The sequence below is a fragment of the Marmota flaviventris genome, chromosome 2, assembly GCF_047511675.1.
Source record: "Marmota flaviventris isolate mMarFla1 chromosome 2, mMarFla1.hap1, whole genome shotgun sequence".
NCBI classification, from domain to species: Eukaryota; Metazoa; Chordata; class Mammalia; order Rodentia; family Sciuridae; genus Marmota; species Marmota flaviventris.
In genome coordinates, this window is record NC_092499.1 from 63,696,140 (window position 1) to 63,712,082 (window position 15,943).

The 15,943-nt window shown below is 41.3% G+C and overlaps 1 protein-coding gene and 1 pseudogene across 2 annotated transcripts in view; one reads left to right on the forward strand and one right to left on the reverse strand.

Moving 5' to 3' along the window:
* Positions 1–15,518, reverse strand: part of Susd6 (sushi domain containing 6) — a 105,293-nt gene extending 89,775 nt beyond the window's left edge. For both annotated transcript variants that reach the window (XM_027929452.3, XM_071607926.1), the window contains exon 1: positions 15,286–15,518. The gene's annotated coding sequence lies outside the window, so the exon portion shown is untranslated. The remainder of the gene's footprint in view (positions 1–15,285) is intronic.
* LOC114088093 (cyclic GMP-AMP synthase-like) overlaps positions 1–15,647 on the forward strand; it is a 48,257-nt pseudogene extending 32,610 nt beyond the window's left edge.
* The last annotated feature ends 296 nt before the right edge of the window (positions 15,648–15,943 follow it).

A 15,943-nucleotide genomic window follows, 5' to 3' on the forward strand; every position in this document is an offset into this window, starting at 1 on the left:
AGCACCACTTCTGCTATAACCCAACATCAGACCTCTAAAGTGTCACCTAATTATGTTATGCCTCACTTTCAGTAACTTTAAAGACTCCCACCACATTTCAAGCATAGTCATGAAGGTAACAACACTAAAATTTACTGAGCACTTACTGTATGCCAAATCCTAGGTAAAAAATTCAAATGATACAAAAAGGAAGTTTAAGCAGTTATAGTTCCCCTTATCTTCACAACAAAGAATTCCCTACCCAGATAATCATTAATATTTTGGTAGCTACCCTTCTAGAAATAGGTAGTGTTAACACCCCATTTCTATTTTACAAATGATAAAACTGAGACTCAAAGAGGTTAAATTTGCTCAAGGTTATATAACTGGTAAGCAGCAGAGATGAGGCTGAAAGCAGGATCACTCTAATTTCAAAGCCCACTACCAGCTACTGGCTCCAACTAAGTACCCACTTCTGTCCATTTTCACTGGACATAGGAATGGGTAAACTGCAAGGCCCAGCCAGCCTTATTCCTCCACTCTCCCAACTAAATGGGAAAAACAGACCATCCAAGCACATCCCTGCCCGAGAGCACATTAGCACTGCTTTACAGTCCTTCAGCTCCAAGCTGCCAGCGGGTGAGGCAGTCCCTCCATTGCTAACTTCTTCAGTGTCTACATAAGCTCTTCTTGGGGATCTGAAAAAAAAGAGCAGTACAATAAAAAAGAGGAACCTGGCCTATAGGAGCTACTGGGCTCCTGATGCCAAAAGCAAAAGCAAGGAAGTATCTTTGGAAGCCTATAGACTCTGATGCAAAGACAGTTTCCATCTGGAAATAGCATGGAGGCATTTCAAGAGTGGGCCCTAGATTCACCTTGATGCTTAAGTCAGAACACACCTGCAGAAGAACAATTAGGACAAAGATTCCAACAATGCCTGATTCAAAATAAGCTTCCAAAGCTGCTCAAAATTCCCATGGCACAATCCTTGGGCACCAAGGAACTCAGAATTCCTGCTGTTCTACTTCCATCTGGATCCTCTAATAATCTGTCAGCTACACATGTTTCTGGATAAAAAGGTTTTGTCCCTATGGTCTTTCCCTCCTCCTCCAAAAGAATAAAAATAAAGACCTCTTATGCTGTACAGGAACACATTTCCTCAGTTAGGATAAGAAGACCGCCATTTAAAATTTATACATGTATGCTGGAATGGTAGCTCACACCTGTAATCCCAGAAACTTGTGAGGCTGAGAGAAGGATCCCAAGTTTGAGGCTAGCCTCAGCAACTTACCAAGAGCCTGTCTCAAAATAAAAAATAAAAAAAGACCTGGGGCTACAGCTCAGTGGTAAAGCACTCCTGGGTTCAATGCTCAGTGCCAAAAAAAAAAAAAAAATCAGTAGACATTCAGTTTTGTCCCATAAGTACACAAAAGCATACTGATTTTTGTTAAGATGGTGGTGGGGGAATAGGAAAGGAACTACTGTTATTATATTGCTGTTTCTCAGCAAGTGAGTTTATCATGTGTGCAATCCCTAGAGGTTCCCCATTTCCCAGTATGAGCTACAAATGTTTGATTTAGTGTTTGAGTCCCAGATGACTCAGCATCCCTACTATACAAGTACAGTAGCTGCTAAATACCTACTGTTTGCCAACTTTGGATCTTCTTTTTCCCATTTGAAATATGGGACTAAAATTATCCTCTTATTATCCACAGGGATAACAATGGATAAAAAAAAATCTGCAGGTGCTCAAATCCTTTATATAAAAAGGTGTAGTATTTGCACATGATCTACACTTACCCTCCCATATATATTAAATCATCTTTAGATTACTTATAAGGCCTAATATAATGTAAATGCTATAAAATAGTTTTTACACTAAACTGCTTAGGGAATAATGACCCCCCAAAAAAGTCTGTACACGTTGGTTAGTGCAGACACAACCTTTTCCCAAAAAAGTTTTCAATTCAAGGTTGCTTGAATCTGCAGACTCAGAACCCACAGTTGCAGAAGATCACCTGTTATTTGTGAGATGTCTTAAGTGAAAGCATCTTGTAATATGAAGAAATCTTTGCTGATATTAATACAGAAATCCAGCCTGCATATTAAACACAGAAGAAACTTAAATCATCCTCAAGGGGTTTGAAGTTTACGAAGAGAAAAGACTAACCAAAACTTTGGAGAACAAATCAAAAATGTATAATTAAGTATTAAACTGTCTACTGCAAAGAATCACAGTGGGGAGATAACTATATGGTAGAGGTCATTCAATAAATACTTGTTCAATTAAAAAATGAGGTTCGAATGCATTGCTGGAAAAATTTTTCACCTTGTCACCTTAACATAACACTATCAATATCTCGTCTATTGATGGATGGTGACACTAACACCAAAGGCTCTTCATTCTACTACTGCTCACGTGAATTCTTAGAAATACATATCAGCATTTGTACAGAACAGCTCCTGTTTCAAAGATGTGCTTTTAAAAAAGCATACACAGGCCATCAAAGGGGATGATGACCCACACAATTATATTCTATAATTCCATAAATAACAGAAGTGCCACCAAAAGAGTTCAATGCTGAAGAACAAAGAGAGAAAGGAGCCATCCCATATTAATATTCACTGCCTGTAAGTGGATTCATGCTGGACATAAAATATATTTTACTTCTCCAAACTGCAGGGGCAAATGTGTAACTTAGTTTTAGGGAGTGACTGATACCTCCTGAAGCTTTTACAAAAACTAAAATATTTTAGAAATAAAGATCTGTACATGAAAATTAGCAGAAATGCCTCTCTGGTGTATTCTCACCATGACACTTAAGAGGCACTGCAGTTTGTCTATGATCTGGTTAAAACATTCTGGACGATTTCTAACATCTCCTCTTTCCTTCACTTCCCAACACCATGGTTCCTAAACAGTCTTCTTTTCCTGCCACCAGAGTGAACTTGGCAAATTCCAACAGCTTTTTACCTCCTTGTTTGTATTTGTTTTTCACTCAAACCAAGTCTTCCTTCAAATATTTTCCTTTTTAAAATTTTATCAACAATACCACTGTTTCATTCCTTGCCATCAAGACTCAGCACCTCAGTGTCAACTTGCCCTCCCAGACTTTACACCTGGTTGATCACTTATTAATCAACCTATTAATTGAAAAATGGGTACAAAGAAGTGAACAAGACAGTCACTGACTTTAGGGAACTTCCAATGTCAGCCTGAAACCTGGGCCTACCACAGACATAGCTACCCAGAAAGGTAAAATACAGGGGGACCTATGTCTATTAGGAGCTTAGGCCCTTAACTGCCCCCAAGGAGTTATAAAGTCATAGAAATAAAGAAACAGGAAAAGAGATTTCACAAATAAATATTCATATCTAAAACTGAAGGTTGGGGGAGATAACAGAAGGAGAAAGGATTCCCTTAAGAATTCAAGCTATTCATCCTGTCTACTTTCCAATTTTTACTGTTGGGTTCTCACCTGCTTTTTCTCCCTTAATTCAAAATAAAAAGAAAAAAAATATATTCAGGGCCTCCAAGCACTCGTGGATTAAAATCTGATTGGTTAAGCAAAGCTGAACAGCAGGAATCCTCAGGACAGACCAAACTCCTAGACTGGCTCACTCCAGAGAATGGAAAGTTGTTTGCTAAGGGGATAGTTCTTCAATCATCCTTGTCCCTTCCAGGGTGACCGCAGGCTTAGTGTTCAGAAGTCATGCACAATCCAGAGCAGTCAGGCTAAGAGTCTACTATACATAGCAGGTGTGCACCACCACACCAGCAGAATCCTCTAGCACGTCTCAAATTAGCCCCTGGTATTCCCCAGACCACAAACTCCATGCAGGCAAGTACTGTGCCCATTTTGTTCTTTGTCACACCTGTATACCTAGTGCCCAGAACAGGCATTCACTAAAGACATGCCAAACAAATGACTAGATTTACTTCCTTTTGGTTTCTGCAGCAACCATCTACTCACCTCCCACCAGCCCAGCATCAGAGCCCAACCAGATAATCAACTCACAAATTATCATGACTTGAGGGTGCATATAAAAGGGAAAAAAAGATGGCCAGATGAACTCTTATGAAACCCACAGCCCGTTTTTCTTGCTGTCATCCTGGGTAACAAGCAAAATCCCCACAGGACTGAAAGAAGGAGGGAGATGGCCTTCCCACGGCAGAGTTTCTATCTGGAGGCGGGATGGAAAATTAAGAATTGATAAAGAAGTGGACCAGCCAACATTCCATTCACTGATTCTCTAGTAAAGTCTCAAGCATGCGAAATGAAACAGCAGCACCCACTGAACACAAAACTGTGCTCACTGGCTTTCCAGGATAAGGAAGGCCAGCATATATGACCTGTTTCCTTCCTAAGTAGTTAGAAACATACAGTTAGAGATGTGCATTCACACTGCATTTGAGTGAGTGGCTGATTCCACATAAAATAAGCCTGAGGAAGTAAGAATTGCAACTGAGAGGGTTTTGTTCTATTCAAGGGGTTAGGTGGGGCTGGGTGGGGTGAAGTGGAGGCAAGAGTGGGGATGGAGGATAGAATCAGCTCTCCCAGATGGCTTCCTGTTGTTTCTCAGACAATCCTCAACAATACTACTATGCCTAGGATGTTCATTTGAACTTGCCTCTGTCCCACCTGGGCCAGAGGGACCCAAAGGGAAAAATGGCAGAGAACATATCTCACTGGCCTGAAGTCAGGTGGTACTTTGAATTGCAAAGAAGCACAGCATAGAGATAAAATAGTTAAGAGGCCCTGCCTAGGTACAACTGCACCCATTTTAAGAATAGTTCTCAGTAATCCACACATGGTGGCACACAACTGTAATCTGAGCAACTCGAGAAACTGAGGCAGAAAGATCCCAAGTCTCAGGCCAGCCTCAGCAATTTAGTTCCAGTTAGGTCAAGGGCAAAAGAAGACACACTGTGTCTCAAAATAAAAATTAAAAAAAGACCCAGGCATGGTGGCCTATGCCTATAATCCCAGCAGCTCAGGAGGCTGAGCAGGAGGACTGAGAGTTCAAAGACAGCCTCAGCAAGGCCCTGACTCAACAAAAAATAAAAAGGGATGGGGATGTGGCTCAGTTATTAAGAGCCCCTGGATTCAATCCCTGGTTCCAAAAAAAAAAAAAAGAGTTAAGGATGTGGCTCAGTAGTAAAGCACTTGCCTGGCACATTCTAAAGTTTCAAGTACTGAGTTTAATTCCCCAGTACCAACCAAAAAGAGCTAGAATAGTTCTCCCTGAGACAAACTGACCTTAAAGACTCGTTCCCTTTGTATCTCAACTGTTCAACTCAAAACCACAATCACAGAAAAGACACAAATTTTGTTCAAAACAATATGAACCACAAACTCTGTTAGGTTCACAGTTCTCTTTCATGGGACAGCAGAGAAAGAGAAACAAGATGATCACACTAGGGTAGAAAAAGCACTAGGAATGTGGAACCTGGCTTTTCCATTGGTCCTTTCAACACTCAGACAAGTCAGCTTTGAGCATTCATAGCCCATTTTTCTTTCTTTCTTTCTTCTTTTTTTTTTTTAATGAGAAGGTAGAATAAAACAATCTGCTGAGTCTCATTCTGCCAACTCTTAACATCTCATGGGTCTACAGTGTTTCTTTTTACATAATTGGTTTGTTGTGCAAGAATTTTGGTAGCAACTAGATACCTATAGTCAAGAATTTGAATCTTCAGATAAGAGTGTCACGTCACCTCACTTAGCCTTTTGAAACTCCTAGGACTTGGGAACAGAAGTTATATTAACAGGCAGGGTCTGCTCCAAATCCCAAAATTTGGGGCAGTGTGAATTTGGCAGTAAAATTATGACTACATTCACACACACTTACACATGCAGGGGAGCTTTCTGGAAGGACTAATACTTGGGCTTGGTAACAGATACAGAAACCCAGAAAAAATAATTCAAGTTCTTTGTTTTTGACTATCTTGTTGGACAAAGGGCATGTGCCCTATTCCAAATGTCTCTCCAGAGTAGAACCATTTTGACGCCCTGAAAAAATAATTAGGTGACCTACATGTGTACATTTTCAAGAGCTTTTAGTAGAAATCTTGAGGCAGGCAAAGGAAGACCTGCTTTCGATCATGAACACTAGTTCCAATTAGGACAAGGGCAAAAGAAGACACACTGCTGCATTATTCTAGTTAGATGTTTGGTATGATATAAAATCACTCAGGGGTAGATCCTGTAGAGGAAATGACACACTCAGCAGTACCATCTGCTCCTCTTGGTATCTAGCCTGATCTGTATTTTTTAACCTCAGGTGTAACCAAGGTCCACCTGTGAGAGCCTGTGAAAGCTGTGCTAAAGAGCATTTTCGCTGCAGTTAAGGTCTCTCTCTCCTCCCTACATTGCTGGTTGGCTTCCCAGACTAGCAGAAGCAGGTGCATAGAACCCTGGCATGAAATTTTTCACAAAGGAAGGAAAAGCTTCTAAGAACTATAAATTCACTTGATAAGAAAGACTCCTATTGGGGATGGTAAAGTTCCCTGTAAAACACAATGACATGATATAGAAGTGAGGCTTAAGAATGAGGATCCTTTTTCTTTTTTTTAAAGCAGTAGTATATGTACACAAAATTTAGGCACTGTTAGATCTGTCAATTCTCACTGATGTGTAAAGTTCTGCATCAAAGATTTGAAAACAATGTCACTGGAGAATTCAATCCCCCTCAATCAGTTTGCTCAGACTACTACAATTTAAAATGCAAAATAATCATCTGATAGGAAAAGACATACACAGACTGAAGGTGAAAGGTTGGGAAAAATCATATCACTCATAAGGACCCCGGAAGCAAGCAGGGATGTCCATACTTGTATCAAATAAAATAGACTTCAAGCCAAAGTTAATCAAAAGGGATAAACAAGGACATTACATACTGCTCAAGGGAACCATACACCAACAAGACTTGACGATCATTAATATATATGCCCCAAACAATGGTGCAGCTACATTCATCAAACAAACTCTTCTCAAGTTCAAGAGTCAAATAGACCACAACACAATAATCATGGGAGATTTTAACACACCTCTCTCACCACTGGACAGATCTTCCAAACAAAAGTTGAATAAAAAAACCATAGAGCTCAATAATACAATTAATAATTTAGACTTAATTGATATATACAGAATATATCACCCAACATCAAGTGGATACACTTTCTTCTCAGCAGCACATGGATCCTTCTCAAAAATAGACCATATATTATGTCACAGGGCAAATCTTAGCAATTACAAAGGAGTAGAGATACTACCATGCATTTTATCTGATCATAATGGAATAAAATTGGAAATCAATAATAAAATGAGAAAGGAAAAATCCTACATCACATGGAGATTAAACAATATGCTACTGAATGAACAAAGGTTTACAGAAGATATCAAAGAGGAAATTAAAAAATTCTTAGAGGTAAATGAAAACTCAGACACAACATACGGAAATCTCTGGGTCACTATGAAAGCAGTACTAAGAGGAAAATTCATTTCATGGAGTTCATTCCTTAAAAGAAGGAAAAGCCAACAAATAAATGACCTCACACAACACCCTGAAGCCTTAGAAAAAGAAGAACAAATCAGCAGCAAATACAGTAGAAGGCAAGAAATAATTAAAATTAGAGCTGAAATCAATGAAATCGAAACAAAAGAAACAATTGAAAAAATTGACAAAACTAAAAGTTGGTTCTTTGAAAAAATAAATAAGATTGATAGACCACTAGCCACGCTAACAAAGAGAAGAAGAGAGAGAACGCAAACTAATAGCTTACGGGATGAAAAAGGCAACATCACAACAGACAATTCAGAAATACAGAAGATAATTAGAAATTATTTTGAAACCCTATACTCTAATAAAATAGAAGATAGTGACGGCATCGATAAATTCCTTAAGACATATGAACCACCCAGATTGAGTCAGGATGATATAAACAACCTAAACAGACCAATATCAAGTGAGGAAATAGAAGAAGCCATCAAAAGACTACCAACCAAGAAAAGCCCAGGACCAGATGGATATACAGCAGAGTTTTACAAGAACTTTAAAGAAGAACTAATACCAATACTCTACAATCTATTTCAGGAGATAGAAAAAGAGGGAGAACTTCCAAATTCATTCTATGAGGCCAATATCACCCTGATTCCCAAACCAGATAAAGACACTTCAAAGAAAGAAAACTACAGACCAATATCCCTAATGAATTTAGATGCAAAAATCCTCAATAAAATTCTGGCAAATCGGATACAAAAACATATCAAAAAGATCGTGCACCATGATCAAGTAGGATTCATCCCTGGGATGCAAGGCTGGTTCAATATACGGAAATCAATAAACGTTATTCACCACATCAATAGACTTAAAGAACCATATGATCATCTCGATAGACGCAGAAAAAGCATTCGACAAAGTACAGCATCCCTTTATGTTCAAAACACTAGAAAAACTAGGGATAACAGGAACTTACCTCAACATTGTAAAAGCTATATATGCTAAGCCTCAGGCTAGCATCATTCTAAATGGAGAAAAACTGAAGGCATTCCCTCTAAAATCTGGAATGCCCTCTCTCACCACTTCTATTCAATACAGTTCTCTAAATACTGGCCAGAGCAATTAGACAGACAAAGAAATTAAAGGCATTAAGATAGGAAAAGAAGAACTATCATTATTTGCGGATGATATGATCCTATACCTAGAAGACCCAAAAGGGTCTACAAAGAAACTACTAGAGCTAATAAATGAATTCAGCAAAGTGGCAAGATATAAAATCAACATGCATAAATCAAAGGCATTCCTGTATATCAGCGACAAATCTTCTGAACTGGAAATGAGGAAAACCACCCCATTCACAATATCCTCAAAAAAAATAAAATACTTGGGAATCAACCTAACAAAAGAGGTGAAAGATTTATACAATGAAAACTACAGAACCCTAAAGAGAGAAATAGAAGAAGATCTTAGAAGATGGAAAAATATATCCTGTTCATGGATAGGCAGAACTAACATCATCAAAATGGCGATATTACCAAAAGTTCTCTATAGGTTCAATGCAATGCCAATCAAAATCCCAACGGCATTTCTTGTAGAAATAGATAAAGCAATCATGAAATTCATATGGAAAAATAAAAGACCCAGAATAGCAAAAGCAATTCTAAGCAGGAAGTGTGTGAATCAGGAGGTATAGGGATACCAGATTTCAAACTATACTACAGAGCAATAGTAACAAAAACAGCATGGTACTGGTACCAAAACAGGCAGGTGGAGCAATGGTACAGAATAGAGGACACAGAAACCAATCCACAAAATTACAACTATCTTATATTTGATAAAGGGGCTAAAAGCATGCAATGGAGGAAGGATAGCATCTTCAACAAATGGTGCTGGGAAAACTGGAAATCCATATGCAACAAAATGAAACTGAATCCCTTTCTCTCGCCATGCACAAAAGTTAACTCAAAATGGATCAAGGAGCTTGATATCAAATCAGAGACTCTGCGTCTGATAGAAGAAAAAGTTGGCTCCGATCTACATATTGTGGGGTCGGGCTCCAAATTCCTTAATAGGACACCCATAGCACAAGAGTTAAAAACAAGAATCAACAAATGGGACTTACTCAGACTAAAAAGTTTTTTCTCAGCAAGAGAAACAATAAGAGAGGTAAATAGGGAGCCTACATCCTGGGAACAAATCTTTACTCCTCACACTTCAGATAGAGCCCTAATATCCAGAGTATACAAAGAACTCAAAAAATTAAGCAATAAGAAAACAAATAACCCAATCAACAAATGGTCCAAGGACCTGAACAGACACTTCTCAGAGGAGGATATACAATCAATCAACAAGTACATGAAAAAATGCTCACCATCTCTAGCAGTCAGAGAAATGCAAATCAAAACCACCCTAAGATACCATCTCACTCCAGTAAGATTGGCAGCCATTATGAAGTCAAACAACAAGTGCTGGCGAGGATGTGGGGAAAAGGGTACACTTGAACATTGCTGGTGGGACTGCAAATTGGTGCAGCCAATTTGGAAAGTAGTATGGAGATTCCTGGGAAAGCTGGGAATGGAACCACCATTTGACCCAGCTATTGCCCTTCTCGGACTATTCCCTGAAGACCTTAAAAGAGCGTACTATAGGGATACTGCTACATCGATGTTCATAGCAGCACAATTCACAATAGCTAGACTGTGGAACCAACTTAGATGCCCTTCAATAGATGAATGGATTAAAAAAATGTGGCATTTATACACAATGGAGTATTACTCAGCACTAAAAAATGACAAAATCATGGAATTTGCAGGGAAATGGATGGCATTAGAGCAGATTATGCTAAGTGAAGCTAGCCAATCCCTAAAAAACAAATGTCAAATGTCTTTTTTGATATAAGGAGAGCAACTAAAAACAGAGCAGGGAGGAAGAGCATGAGAAAAAGATTAACATTAAACAGGGACGAGAAGTGGGAGGGAAAGGGAGAGAGAAGGGAAATTGCATGGAAATGGAAGGAGACCCTCATTGTTATACAAAGAACAACGCAAAGAAGGATAAACAGCCCAGTCCCAGAAGCCAGTTCCATTTTTACTGGCCTTGTTAGAAGCTGAATCCTTCTAGCTGGGGCGGGGGGGAATTAAGCAGCTCCACACTCTGATCTTAAACTTCTATGGGAGAAGACAAGTCACTGCTGGCAACTAAGTTATATTTGGAAAGATTAGATAGATGTTTCTCCTCCTTAAGAAAGAGTACTTAAGATGAGGCCGGGAAAGAGTCCCTATTCATGTCTCTTCTCTGAGATTTTGTTTCCAATCTCCAATTGCAAGAGAAAAGAATCCTAAATCATTTAATTTTTCACTGTAGAAGATTCTCTTTTGAGTAATAAAGAATTGTCAGTCACCACCTATGCAGTCTGCAAACCTACTGACAATCTACTACTGTCATCAGGAATCCCAGGCTAACTTACCCAAATCAAGAAATGGGGCTCTATTAAAAAAAAAAAAAATTTAAATGAAATACTGCCATGCGTGGGAGCGTACACATTAGGGGACACACTCTCAGGTAATTTTAAGGATCTACTAACAACGGCCACAGTAACAGGGAACTACATCTGTTTCTGCTTGAGAAAATGCTTCAGTAATATCCTGTTTCGGGAGTATTGCATGAATTCTTGGCATGCAGCCTTCAGATATTAAGGGTGGCTGTTTTCCTTTTTTAAGATGTAAGATTCAGGGAGGGAGAATACATCACAAGAACACCAGACTCTAGTTCTCAGTTCAGATCTCGCTGCAGTTGCACTTCCTGCTTACTATACCCAGTATCTTCAGAGATACTGCTCACCCCAACCTTCACAGTAGCACAGCTGGCCTTTCACAGATGCAGTGACCTAGCCCAGTGCTGCTGCTGAGGTCTACAGCACAGAGACTTCCACACCCAAGTGAGAACCAGGATGAGAGCGCTGCTGGTTTCTAGGCCAAAAAAATAAATAAATAAAATGAAAGGGAAAGAAAAAGGGAACCTTACACACAATCATGAGCACAAGAAGGAAGAATATATAGGGCCTACCAGAACCTCTACCTTCTCACATAAAAGGTTTATACACAACAATACTCCTGAATTTACAATCATCCAAGGGAACAATGATTACACTGAATTTGAGCCAGGGTCCAGTGAGCAGACCTTGATGCTTGAAGGAGGCTTGCCTGATTGCTTCCTGGATCTCAGATCCAAAGCTATTAACAGCCTCAAATACCCATCACAAAGTCCCCAACCCCAACCTCAACCTCAAGCTACAGCGTTTACTCCCATCAACAGAGAAACAGCCCTCCCACATTACAGACAATATTTCTCACTGCTCTAGTTTCTAAGTATCCCATGATGTGGTAACATAATTTAAGAACATGAATTTTTAAAAGATTAGTCCACTAAATGAAACTTCACTACAGTGAGGTGTATAGGTATTCTAGTTTAAATGTGTCTTCTAAAAATTCAAGTGTTGGAATCTTAAACCTCAAATTTATATGTTAATGCTATTTGAAGGTGGGACAGGAAGGTGTAGGTAGCTGAAGGTAATTAGGTGCCGATGAGGTCATGAGGGTGGGGCTTCCATGATGGCATTAGTGGCTTAAGAAAAGGAAGAGACCCAAGCTATCAAGATTGCTGTTTCACTATGTGATAACCTAGGATGCTGCAGAATGCCAGCATCAAGCTCTTGAACTTCCCAGTCTCCAAAACTATGAGTCAAATAAACTTGTATTCTTAATAAATTACCTGATTCTCCAGGTATTTTGTTACAGCAACCAACATAAAAGGGACTATAGAATTTGAAGAGAAACTGGGGGGAGGGGTGTTCTTCTCATCACACATGCATTTATCTAAGTGCTTCCCTTAACCCAAATGTCCTAATCCTCAATACTCATGTCTGCAAGAGAGCAATGTTTGCTTTAACAGTTTAAAAAAAAAAAAAAAAAAAAGCCACAGAATTCGTTTCTCTATTTGTTCCTTCTCATCATTCTCCTACTGCTTGAGAGAATGCTCCCCAAACAAGAATTCCCTAGAGTCTAAGCAGACAGAGAAGGGAAAATGAATCCTGTTTGTCAGCTTCAGCCTGGAGATTGCATGTCAGCTCAGGAGTTCAGTAAAATGCTCTATGTATGGCAGTTATGCAACCTGGCCCAGTGGATCTGCAAATGGCCCAGCCACTGTCTCTCATGAATTGTCCCTTGGTAAATGGGAAACTAGAAGGGAAAGACAAGAGCCTGTGCTCTCTGGCTTTTCCTCTCTACCAGCAAGTGTTTTATTCTCCCAGTTCCCCTGTTGCTGCAATGAGGAATATTATGTTCCTCCTTTTTGTTTGTTTTGTAAAGCTGCTGTATTTCTCTGAGTCCACAGAGGATACCAGCAGTAACCTGGTTGTCAGGAGAGCTAAGAATATGGATCAAGAACACAAGGAAAGTTCTGAAACAAAAGGCAAGTTTTTATCTGTGGGATGGACAAGCTTGCAGAAGTGAAACAATGCTTAGTAACAATAAACTTGAAAGAAGTCTTACTTTTAGAAGCCAGGTGAATTATTACCTTAGGAGAATAAATGTATGTGTATATGCAGAGGAGGAGGGGAGCAGCAGGAACTGCTGCCCCAGCAACAGCCAAGGAGGAAATCCCCTGCCAGGAGATGCACCATTACATAAGAGCACAAGTTCAATCACAGCACCATGGACACCTGCCAGGAAACCAAGCAAAGTGCTGAGGTCTCCTCACCTGCTAGCCTGCATGTAGCACCTTATTCTACCTATTTTCCTCTTCTTTCAGTGGGATAAATTCTGGGTTTTGAGAAGGCTGGCCTCTGCAATTAAGTAAAACTCTGCCATTGGATAGTGGCTTTGTTCTCAGGTTTAAACACTGATCCCCTGGAGACCTGAGACTTTTTAGTAGCAGGTGAGGATATGTTTCATATACCATGTTTTTTTTTTTTTACAGTATCCAAGAACTCACTCTATAGACCAGAATCCCATCTATATGCTTCATATTGATACTGTCTTCTATTTAACTTATTGGGCAAATGTTTCTTAAGCAGCAAAGGGCCATTAGGAAAGCAAACAACATAAACCAAAATAAGTTGACTTAGTGAGCTCCCTGAGGACATGACTGGGTTCTGTCTTATTCACTGCAGTATCCCAACACCTAGTATAGAATGTGTCTGGCAAACATTCTGTATCACATACATACTTGTGAAAATGAATAAGTGTTGTGCAAATATACCATATGTGTATCTTGGAGTGTTAAGGATATACATAATCTCAGAAACGGGTTAAAGTAATTGTGCAAGAAAGTTCTAGAAAGACTCCAAAATCTCTTAGTGACCTTGGGCAAGTTATTTAACTTGTCTAGCTTTGGTCTCAATCGAAAAAAATGGGGAGACAATAGTCACCTCGAAAATTTGTTATTAAATGAGAATGAAAAGTGAAACTCTCAGCAAAAAACTTGGCACACAGTAAGTCAAAAAATTTTCCACATTATTGCTATTATTGTTGCTTTATTAAAATACTCCTTAACTGAGGGGGAGAAATATCCAACTATAAGAAAAATCTTCATTTCTTGTTGAATATGCATCTAACAAAAAAATGCAAAGCTCAGAACACTCAGAACTCAGTGCCAAGGGCATGTCTCTACTAGCCTCCACTAGATGGTGACAATTTGGGTGTGGAATTCCCAAGACAGAAAAAGTTCATACATATTTTTTAACCCAAAGGGATTCAAACAGTAAAGAAGTGCACTAATCACTGAAAAGGATGGAAAGACAAACTCCCCACTCTGTAGATCTAAAAAGGAAGTAAATACCTTCAATGTGGTTAAATTGAACTGGGTAATCTTCCCCACCTCTGTAGAGAGCACAAACAACCCGTTAGCAAGAGCAACAAAGCCCTGCACGCTGCCTGCCATCCAGAAAAAAATTCTGTGGCAACAGCAACATTAGGCCTCTTTGCTGAGAGATGAATTTCCCTTGAACCAGCCAAATACTTGGTTTTGATGCCTCTTTTCTCCTGAGTCTTACAGTTCCCATTACCATCTGCCCTCCCAATCGCGTTACAGGTAACTTTTTCCACTTTGGCAACTGCACAGTCACCATCGTGCGGGAGAGTCAGACTCACACTAATATTTGAAGTCTCTAAAAACCAATCTCTAAAAAAGGAAGTCTATATGTATGTCCACAAAAAAAAAAAAAAAAAAAAAAACAGACAGGAAGTGGCTTTGATGAGTTTCAGCCCAGATAATAAGAAAAGTTTTTTAGATTAAAGAGCGGATGAGAGGCACAGGGGCTCCAGAAGGCTCACGCATACGCACAGGCGACTCCACGATTTCCTCAGGAAATCCACCTCCGCTAAGTCTGCCCTGCCCAGCGCAGGACCTGCAGCTTTACTCGGAGGGAGGGAAAGAGTAACAGTAATAAAAAGAGGGCCTCCGCCTACCCCTCTGTACCGACCCGATAAGAGCGCTGGCCCTCTTGGCTCTGCCCGGAGTGCGGGCACCAAGTGCCCGACCTCCAGTCAGCCGTCCGGTCCCCTCTCAGCCCGGTACACCTCACACCACCACCCCGCAGTCCCGCCGGACCCGGCCGGGCCGGGCCAAGCCGGCGCGGGGCTACCGCCGGTGCCGCTCACAACCGGGTGACAGCAGGCCGTCGCGGGGAGCAGACGGTCAGGGCTCCCACCAGCGTCCATCCGGGCGGTGCGCGCCCACCCGCGCCCCTGACAGCCGGCCAGGCGCGCCAGCGACACAATGCCGGCCCCGGCCCCGGTGACAACTCACCCGGGAGCGGCGCGGAGACCTCCGGGAGGGGGACACTCGCAGCTTCCGCGCCGCGGGATCCACTCCGTCGCTGCGCGAGCCTGCAACCCTTTCGGGTCTCGGCGAGGCCCCGCGTGCCCTTGTCTAGTTTGCGCTGGCCGGCGCTGCGGGAGGAGGAGGCAGGCGAGAGGGAGGGAGGCAACGAGGCGGTCGCCGGCTTCGGAGAATGGAACGCGGCGGCGGCGGCGGCGGCGCCAGCGTCACTGACCCAGCTGTACCGCGCGGGCGGGGGAGGCCCCGCGGAGGGAGGAGGGAAAGGGGCGGGGAGGGGGCGGAGCCAGGCGCGCACGCAACAAGCGCCGGCGTCGCGCCGCCGCGACTGACCCGCGAAGAGGCTTCGCACGCACGCGTCGCCAGCCGGGTCTGACGCCCCACGGGAGGCGAGACGGCGATGGGGGTGCCTTAAAGGGACAGGCCCTCTGAGTGAGCTGGTGTGGATCAGCTGTAGTAACTATTCGGACTGCACAGAGTTTGCAGTGCGCTCTCCAGTTGTTGTACTGTTATTATTATTTAGGTGTTATTTTAGATTATTGAATTACTATCGTTTGCAAAGAAGTGAGCTGCTCTCGGTTTACAAGACTTTTACACACGTTGCCTTGTTAGCTCGCCTGACCAATCT